Genomic DNA, 9,536 nt, shown 5'->3' on the forward strand with positions numbered 1-9,536 from the left:
TGGATTTAAAATACAAGTAGTGTTCTCTAGAAATGAACTGAATTGTTGGGAAGTCTAAGTTAATAAATGCAAATGGGATCACACTTATTTTTTTTACCTTTTTAGTTTTTGGACAGAGTAAATGAAGTTTGACCTTGGTGACATATAGCAAAAACTCATACATCAACCAGTTTAGGAAAACTGAAGACAGAAGAAAGTAACTATCTTATTTTTTAATAGATGATTATATAAATTATTATAAGCTTGATGCTTTCATATTTTAATTCAAACATCCTCAGAATGTTTTTATGAAAATTATGTATTGATATAAAGATATTCATAACTTTAGTCTTCTTTAGATGTGATACATATATTATATATATAAAATGGGAATCATCATATTCATTTTTACTGTGCCTATCACCTTATTCATGTTGTAGAGAAATGTAATAGAGAAATATGTACCCAAATAGTTTTAGAAATGAGCCACTTGTAATTTTTTATGACTTTAATTTTAGGTTTAAATTACTAAAAACTGTCCTGATCTCAAGAAAATGAAAGCTTGCATGATGTTTAGCTACTTAGAAAGTATTTCTTTGGATCTTCAGTTCATGTAAAACTTGACTTTTTATTTGCAAACTAACAATACTTGCATTATAAGCACTTTATTAGGATCTTCCAAAACCTTTCAGTAACTTTTCTCTCTTAACCATTAATAGTGCTAATAAAGGAGGTGGGCAGGATCTAAAGCTGGAATGGGCATCAGGGATAATTTAATTTAGCAGCTGAATTCTGTTTATGTCATTCATGTTTACCACACTGTATGGGGTTTTTTTTGTTTTAATTATCAACATTAAAAGGGAAGGGAGTTATAAAACACTCAGGTTTCAAGTTCTTTTCAAAAATAGTAAAATCTGGCAACTCCAGGTTGTATGGACAGGAGCTGGAGATTGTCCACTCTGGGTTCCTTTAGAGGAGACATACTCTCTCCAGTTTGTCACTGTCCCACCTGCTCCAGCTCCTTATTTCTCCTCTCTTTATTTGGCCAACATCATTAGGCATGCCTCACTAATTTCTGTTAAATGTTTTATCGTTGATACATTGAGTTTATGACCCCTGAGGTCCAGGTTGCTATTAAGAACTTGTATTATTGGTGGTAAAACTCAACCTTTATAATTACTTTTTAAGCTTTAAAGATCTCAGTTTTCTATCAACAAACATTGTAATAATGATAAATTGAATTCAAATGGAGAATTCAGTTTCATTTGGGATAATTAAGTGAAATCTAGTCTTCGGGTAGAAGGTGATATATAAGTTACCTGGAAAAATAGATAAAACTTCTGTTTCCTACTACTTCTGCTAAATGAAAGGCAAAGTGAATCCTGATTTGTTTTGTTTTGACAGTTTCTTAATGATGATGTTGGGAAAAATTTTGTCCGTTTTCACAGAACCGAAGTTGGCAACCAGAGAATATTTGGACACTGGTCTGAGAATTTTCTTTCCCTTCATAGCCTATGCTGGGTTGTCTACAGTACCACCCTTCCTAGTAGTAGAAGGATGGTAGGGATGCTCTTACAGAGTTGAGACCGTATCAGACTGGAGAAGGTGCCCAAATGGTGGTCAAACACAGATTGGCTAGAAAGCTGTGAAGTAACCCATTAAAAACAAAAACAAAAGAAGTCTTTGACTTTTGCTTCCCAGAATGGTGGACTAGATTATTTGGTTCAATCTTCCTGCTATGACATCTGACTGAATATAATAGATACCCACTGAAGGCATTGGAGAGATAACAAGATAGTAGATAATTGCCAGACTGGTATCTGGAAGAAAATGGAAATCTAGAAGGTGAGCCCTAGTATCAGGCCTGCTCTTGCTCTGGAGGGGTGATTTGCTAACCAAGATGAGGAAGCTGAGAGGAGGAGTAGAATTTCAACAGCCTTGTGAGATTAGAAGGACAGAAATTACAGCACAAGACCTCCATGGTTGAGACTGGTAGAATTCCTGGCTTTGAGACCCTGAGTGACTACTTCTGAGGGTGTAAGGGTGAACTAGAAGTAAACCATTCACATAGAATATAGCTTAGAATCAAGTCATCTACATAGTTTAGAACAATATGAAGTTTTGGAAGTAGATGAACATGATCTGAGATTTCTAATGCCTGGGGTATCTGAAAGATGCAAGGTTGGAGAAAGAACATTTTCCTAGGTCTCAAATTATTTCTACAAACACTTTTTCAAATACAGTATATCCATATATAATAGTTGGGCACAAGAGGAGAGAGAGCAGGAATGAAAATCAGCAGAAACAATATACAATAGAAACAGACCCAAAGGGGCCTACATATTTGGATTGTAAAATGGACTTTAAAATTAATGTTTAATATGTACAAGGAGATGGACTAAAAGGTTGAAAATTTCAATATAGAACTGGAAACTTAAAAAAAAAGTCATTGCAGATTTGCAAAAGAGCCAAATATTCAGGAGCTAGAAAAACAAAATGGTAAATAAAATTAAGAACACAAAGCACCGTGTTAGTTATCTATAATGCATAACATATAACTGTAGGCTTAGCTTCTTAAAACCACACATCTATTACTTCACAGTTTCTGTGGGTCAGGAGTTCAGCCATGGCTTGAGTGGGTCCTTTGCCTCAGAGACTCTCACAAGGCTGCAGTCAAAGTATTGGGCAGGTGAAGGGTGCCATCTGAAGCCTCAGCTAGGGAGAGGTCTGCTTCAGATTCTGTAGTTGCTAGCAGGTTGTTGGACTGAGGGCCTCAGTTCCTTACTGGCCATTAGGTAGGGGCTCCCTCAGTTCCTTGCCAAACAGACCTCTCCGTTAGAGCAGTTTACAACAGAGAGGGCCTATGGAGAGAGTCTGCTAACAAGACTTGGTCAGAAGCCAAGTCACTGTCCAGTCCACAACCAAAGAGAGGAGATTACACAAGGGCATGAATAAGAGGAGTTATGAATCACTGGGAGCCATCTTGGAGTCTGCCCACCAAAAGACTATAAACGCCACTGAAAAGAGAATTACTGACATGGGAAGTCCAAATAAAATATCTAGGGTGAATGTTGTCTTCATAAACTTTGTTACTCCGCCATCACCAGTGAAGAGGGGTTGATATTTACCCATGTCCAGAAACAATGGAAGTACTGTGGACAGAGGATAAATAAGGATATATATTAATTGAATATAGGAGCTTAGAAATAAGGAGGCTACTAGGGAAGGAAATGAAGGATCAAACTAGGTATTTAGGAATCTCATTTGTTCTTACTCTGTGGATACCAGTGGATACCCCATCTATAGAACTCTTTGTAGTGAGCTATATGTACTTTGTGGCTGAGTTGATTTTTTGGTGTTGATTAATAATATGCCAGTGGATAATCAGTGGAAATGTGTCTATAAACTAACAGCTGTTGCACATAGTAGTATTTTATGTTGCTTACTTTCTTTTTGCACAGGATTTTCAAGGTGTGCACATAATATTTATTTCTGAGATGTGTACAGTTTTCTTAAATAGGTGTTCATTTTTAAATTAGCCATTACCTCATGGGAGGGTGATATTTGTAAACAGATTTCAAATTAGCATACATTTCAGTAAATGTATTGTTGAAATGTCCAAAAAGAAAAAAACCAAAAACCACAACTACAGGTTAACTAGTTTTAGTTTATCTCATAGGTGTTCTTTCTTTGTTCAGTCTAGGTATTATGGAAAAATCTCTTTAATGTTGACAGAATTTCTTTAGAGTAAACCATTACTATGTCTGAAAGACCAATTTCAACTGGCAGAATTAGAGAGGGAACAGCAATTTGGAAAACCAAGTTACCTGTAACCTTTGATAAGCAAAGGCCTCCATAAAGTAAGTCATAATATTTCTCCTTTATAAGAATTCACAAATTTAATGTTTGTATCCGTTACACATTAGTTTGAAAATGATCTCAAGCTGGATTCATGTTGAATAAAATCCAGAAATTTTCTTCATAAATTGAATAGATGTATAGGAAGCTAGGAAGAAAAAGGAAGGCATATGGTGAATAAATTTCTCAATGCCAGGTACTACCTTAATATTAAAGCAGTCCACCTCCAGCATCCATATTCATTTGAAACTGGATGATATTGTTTAGATACTTATCATGGACTACCCAAGGGACATATAGATAAATATTTACTTGTAACAGCCATCTGTAGAAGCATCCAATAGGTTTATGAATTTATTTGTATATATCAAATTGTACCCTATGTATTAATGAATTTATGCATTTAGGTAGAAAGTGAATAAGCTTTTGAATTAGTTTAGAAAATCAGATTTTCATTTTTTTTTTTTTAGTTTCATTTTAATCTGTAGAATATAAGATTATTTTTGTTGTCAATGTGAAGTATGTAATTTGAATGTGAAGTATGAAATTTGAAAAACATTTAAGTGGGAAACATAATCTCATACTGTTAACATTTTGGTCTGTCGCCTTATATCTGCATTTTTGTTGTTACTTGATGTTTTTGAGATCATACTGTAGATCAGAGTTCTCATATTTTTGTTTCATAATCATCAAATTACCATATATTTCTATATTCTATAAATAATTTGGGGGGTATTTTGAAAGGTGATTGAATAGTAACAGTATTATACACTAGGAGAGAAATACTTAAACATGAAATTTCCATAATGTTAAGTTCACATTCATTTACAAGGAGAAAAAAATCACAATCTTTTCAATTATGAAAAACTCAAGCATGGTAATTATTTAAGATTAGCTGATGTGGGTGTAATTATATTTAATGCAGGAATAGTTCACAAGCACTCAGATGATTAAATCACGACTTTCAATATATTTGCAAGATTTCTGTATCTCACCACCTAGATGTGATTCATAGTTGGAAAAATAAAGGATCTGTGTATTTGGAGAGCCCTAAGGGAAGTAAAAATATCCATACAATTATCCTCTGATAAAGTATAATTTGTTGCCACCCTCAGAACTAGAGTTTTAAATGTAAATCTAAAAGAATGATGACAAAAATTCTAATTCTCATGTTACCTGAAAATGTAAACAAGTTTCAAAATCAGTTTGACAGTTGGATCTAAAAGTCTAGATTGAAGTCTTGCTTCCTTCATTAACTACGTAAGTGACTTCAGACCAGTCAGGTTTCCTTGAATTCAGTTCCTTCGTCTGATAAATTGAGGGGATTGGACAGGATCTTCAGAATCCCTCCTAACTCTAATGTGTGATGAATCATTCCTTCTAAGCCTGTCACAGCAGATGTGATTTGCCATTAACTTTTTTTTTTTAATTTCTTTTTTAAACCTCCTGTTTCCAAGTGACAAAATGGTAATGTTGTTAAGAGCTAGAGAGTTGTGTGGGGGTTAGCTTGCCCTTTCACTGAATTTCCTCACTTGAATATTTCTTTCATACTTTTTTCCCCACAGCACTATATCGCCTGAGGGATAGACTCATAAACTTTTAGAATAAAAGGAAATTTAATAGTCATCAAGTTCAACTCACTATTCAGTGCTCAGATATCCTCTAAAAACATCTACACCAAATACCCACAGCCGTCTGTGCCTGAAGCTTGGTGATTTATTACCTACCAAGGCTTCCATTTCTCCAGTTTGTATTGTACTGATTACTAGATCGTGTTGATTTGGGTTGAAATCTCTTTTCTGGTAGCTTCTTCCCATTTATCTTAGCTGTGTCTCTCAGGGTTATTTGGATATCTTTTCCATTTCTTTTCATCAGGTTCAAATATGTTCTTTTATCATCTTGCCATATTCTTGAGTTAACTTTTTCCCATTGAGGGTTCGATGCCAGTATTTTCTCTGAAATTTTGGAAATCTAATTCTCAAAGTCTAAAATATAGGGCTCAGCTTTTCCTAACATGGCCAACTTCCCAGTCAACCTTGAGATTATGTGTTTATTTTTTTTTTTTACCAAGGAATTTGTCAGTTTTACTATGGCAGTTATTTCCTTTTTATGGATTAGAATTAGGTCCTTGTGTAGCTGTTCCCTTAATTATTTCCTCTACCTTGTGAAAAAAGAAGAGCAGGGGCACTAGCATTCACTGAGCACCTACTGGATGCCAAGTAGTTAATCACATGCGGTGATGGCATTTAATCTTCAAACCAACTCTGCAAAGGAAATGTCACTGTCCCTGTTTAATTTTTTGTTTTCCAAGAGGAAAGTTCTTTGTGTTAGTAACTGTCAAATCTCAAACAATGCTAGGTAAATACTTGGTAAACACATCAACATGACCAACAGAAAGAAAGTAATAATATTTCTCAAAAAATATGGTGAATGTTTTTACTTATTTTAAGTTATTGAAGCAATATGGTCAACTAAGGCATCAACTACTTTCTCCCTCTATTATAGATTCTTTATGAAGAGATGTACTGCAAAAGAAGTTAAAAGTATGGTTGGGCTGGAAGGAAGGAAGAGAGGGAGGGTGGAAGAAATTAGTACATTCAAAGCCAAAACAGTGAGCTCTGAGCGGTGCTCCCGCAGCCTGGCGATATCATACCTGGATGTGGGCTGTTGAACGTCTTCATGTTGCCTTGGGGAAAGGAGGCATGGACATCGCCAAAGACTTGAGCTCAGAGACGGGAACACAGCCCCAGCCCCCAACCCTGCTTTGTAATCTAAGTCTTCCAAGAGGCTCCTGTTTATAAAAGGGACTAGAAGAAAGACAGTCCGCAGAAAATGAAGTATGTGGCCAGGACTTACAAGTGAAAGAATAAAAATCCTTTGTCTCAGTATCACTGTAGGGAATGCAAATGAAAATAATGAGATACTCTTTCATTGTGTTGGGAAAAAATTAGAAAGTCTAAATAGCACGTATCGCCTTGCTGTGGGGAAATGAAAGCTCTTGACACTACAGGCAGGCATTGAAATTGACGGAACCACTTTGGATGCTGCTTTGCGGTATTTTGTATGGTGGACGATGAACATGCCCTGAGACACAGCAGTTGCACTTCTAGATCAGTACCCTGAATGCACTCTCGCTCAGGCGCACAAGAAGGTGTGTAAGAGGATATTCCTGTTGCACTGTTTGTAATAGGGGCAAATGGAAAACCTCTGAGTGTCAATCAACGAAGGAATATATATACATTGTAATATATTCATATGCACATGCTCGTGTTTGAAAGAACTTTATAAATTTATTAATAGGAATGAATCTGGAAAACATAGTTGGGAAAACAAACAGAACAAAAGCAAGCTGTGGAAAGATTTGGTCAGTATCACTCCATCTATGTAAGTTAAAATTTCAGAGAATATTACATTGGTAATAGTATACGCGTGTGGTAAAATATATAAAGAATGAACTGGAAGCTCTGTACACACTTTCGGATATTACAGTATCTAGATGATGAGGCAGGAGTGGGTGGTTGGTTCTGTTTTGTGGTTACCTTCAGTTACTTTAGTTATGTTTGCAACATTTTACTTATTTTAGAAAAGGAGGATGGGGAATAAGTATTAAGGTAAAATCATAATATTTGTTAAGATTGAATAATAGGTATATTGGTTTTCAGTCAATATTTTCTGAATTTTTCTGAGTGCTTGAAATATACATATATTATAAAATTGTGTAAATGTATGTACATTATTGATAGCCAGTATTGCAGCTGGACCAGCCCTTATCATTCTTGTTACAATCACAAGATGCCCTCAGCAGTAACCGTCACCAAACTTGGGGGAAAAAAGGTTTATTACTTACAAGCCCTTGGCATTATATGGCAAACTGGGGGCCACACAGCAAGGCTGCCGGTAGAGAGAGCACAGGCTGGGGTTCTGTTTTCATTGGGATCGAGGGTGGGGGCCTAGGTTTCCATGGGCTCACTCTATTGGTGAATTTAAACTTAAGTGGAAATTTTAGGCACAGAAAGAGAAAAAAAGCAGCCCATCTGGCCAATTACAGACACCAACAAAGATCTTTAAAACACGAGACCAGGGAGGTGGGTGAGTGATGGCCTCTGGCTGGTGACAGGTTTATTCCAGGTAGCTTTCTTTGAAGTAGATGCCACAGCAATCAAAGCTTAGGACAGGCACTTGCATTACAAAAGAAAAAAAATGGTCAGGGCTCACACTACATTACTAAAAATAAAAATAGATATACAGCAGGTTGCATGCAGCAAAAGCTGTGTGTGTGTGTATGTAAAACAAAGGCAAAGGAAAGGCAGGACAAACTTGAGCAGCATCAGCATGGGGAATCCCCAGAATAAGAAATTGGCCTAAACACATTAACTTACTAGAGAATCCACATTCCCACATGATAATCTAATACAATTTTCTGGTTTTAAAATAAGGCGTACCTTGGAGATACTGCACGTTCGTTTCCTGACCACTGCAGTAAAGTGATTTTCGCAATAACGTGTCACATGAATGTCTTGGTTTCTCAGAGCATATAAAAGTTACATTTACACTATGCTGTAGTCTATATACTAGCATTATGTCTAAGAAATGGTGTACATACTTAGTTTAAAAATAGTTTTTTTTTGCTAAGAAGTGCTAACCATCTTCTCAGCCTTCAGCAAGTTGTAATCTTTGTGCTGGTGGAGGGTCTTGCCTCAGTGATGACGGCTGCTAACTGATCAGGGTGGTGGTCGCTGAAGGTTGGGATGGCTGTGGCAATTTCTTAAAATAAGATGATGAAGTTTGCCACATGGGTTTGCCAATCCTCCTTTCACGAATGTTTTGTTGATAGCATGCGATGCTGTTTGATAGCATTTTACCAATAGCAGAACTTCTTTCAAAAGTGGAATCAGCCCTCTCAAACCCTGCTTTATCAGCCAAGCTCATGCAGTATTCTTAATCCTGTTTGTCATTTCAACAGTCTCCACAGCATCTTCACCAGGGGTAGATTCCATTTCAACAAACTTCTTTCTTTTCTCATCCATAAGCAGCAACTTCTGTTAAATTTTACAATGAGATTGTAGCAATTCAGTCACATTTTCAGACTCTACTTCTAATTCTCTTGCTATTTCCATCACATCTGCAGTTACTTCTTCCTCTGAAGTCTTGAACCCCTCAAAGTCTTCCATGGGGGTTGAACTCAGTGTCTTCCAAACTCCTTTTAATGTTAGTATTTTGAACTTTTCCCATGAATCATGAAAGTTCTTAATGCATCTAGAATGGTGAGTCCTTTCCAGAAGATTTTCAGTTTACTTTGCCCAGATCAGAGAAATCACTATTTATGGCAGCTTTAGCTTTATGAAATGTTTCTTAAGTGACAAGACTTGAAAGTTACTCATTGATCCATGGGCTGCAGAATGGTTGCTGTGTTAGCAGCATGAAAACAACGTGAACGTCACTGTACATGTCCATCAGAGCTTTTGGGTGACTAGGTACATTATCAATGAGCAGTAATATTTTGAATCTTTTTTTCTGAGCAATGGGCTTAAAATATCCAGTAAACTATATTGTAAACATGGTCTTTCAGGATTTGTTATTCTATTTCTAGAACACAGAATAGATGGAGCATAACTCTTATGGACCCTAGGATTTTGGAATGGTAAATGAGCACTGGCTTCAGTTGAAAGTCACCAGCTCCCATCAGCCCCTAACAAGTT

This window comes from Camelus ferus, chromosome 3, assembly GCF_009834535.1.
Source record: "Camelus ferus isolate YT-003-E chromosome 3, BCGSAC_Cfer_1.0, whole genome shotgun sequence".
NCBI classification, from domain to species: Eukaryota; Metazoa; Chordata; class Mammalia; order Artiodactyla; family Camelidae; genus Camelus; species Camelus ferus.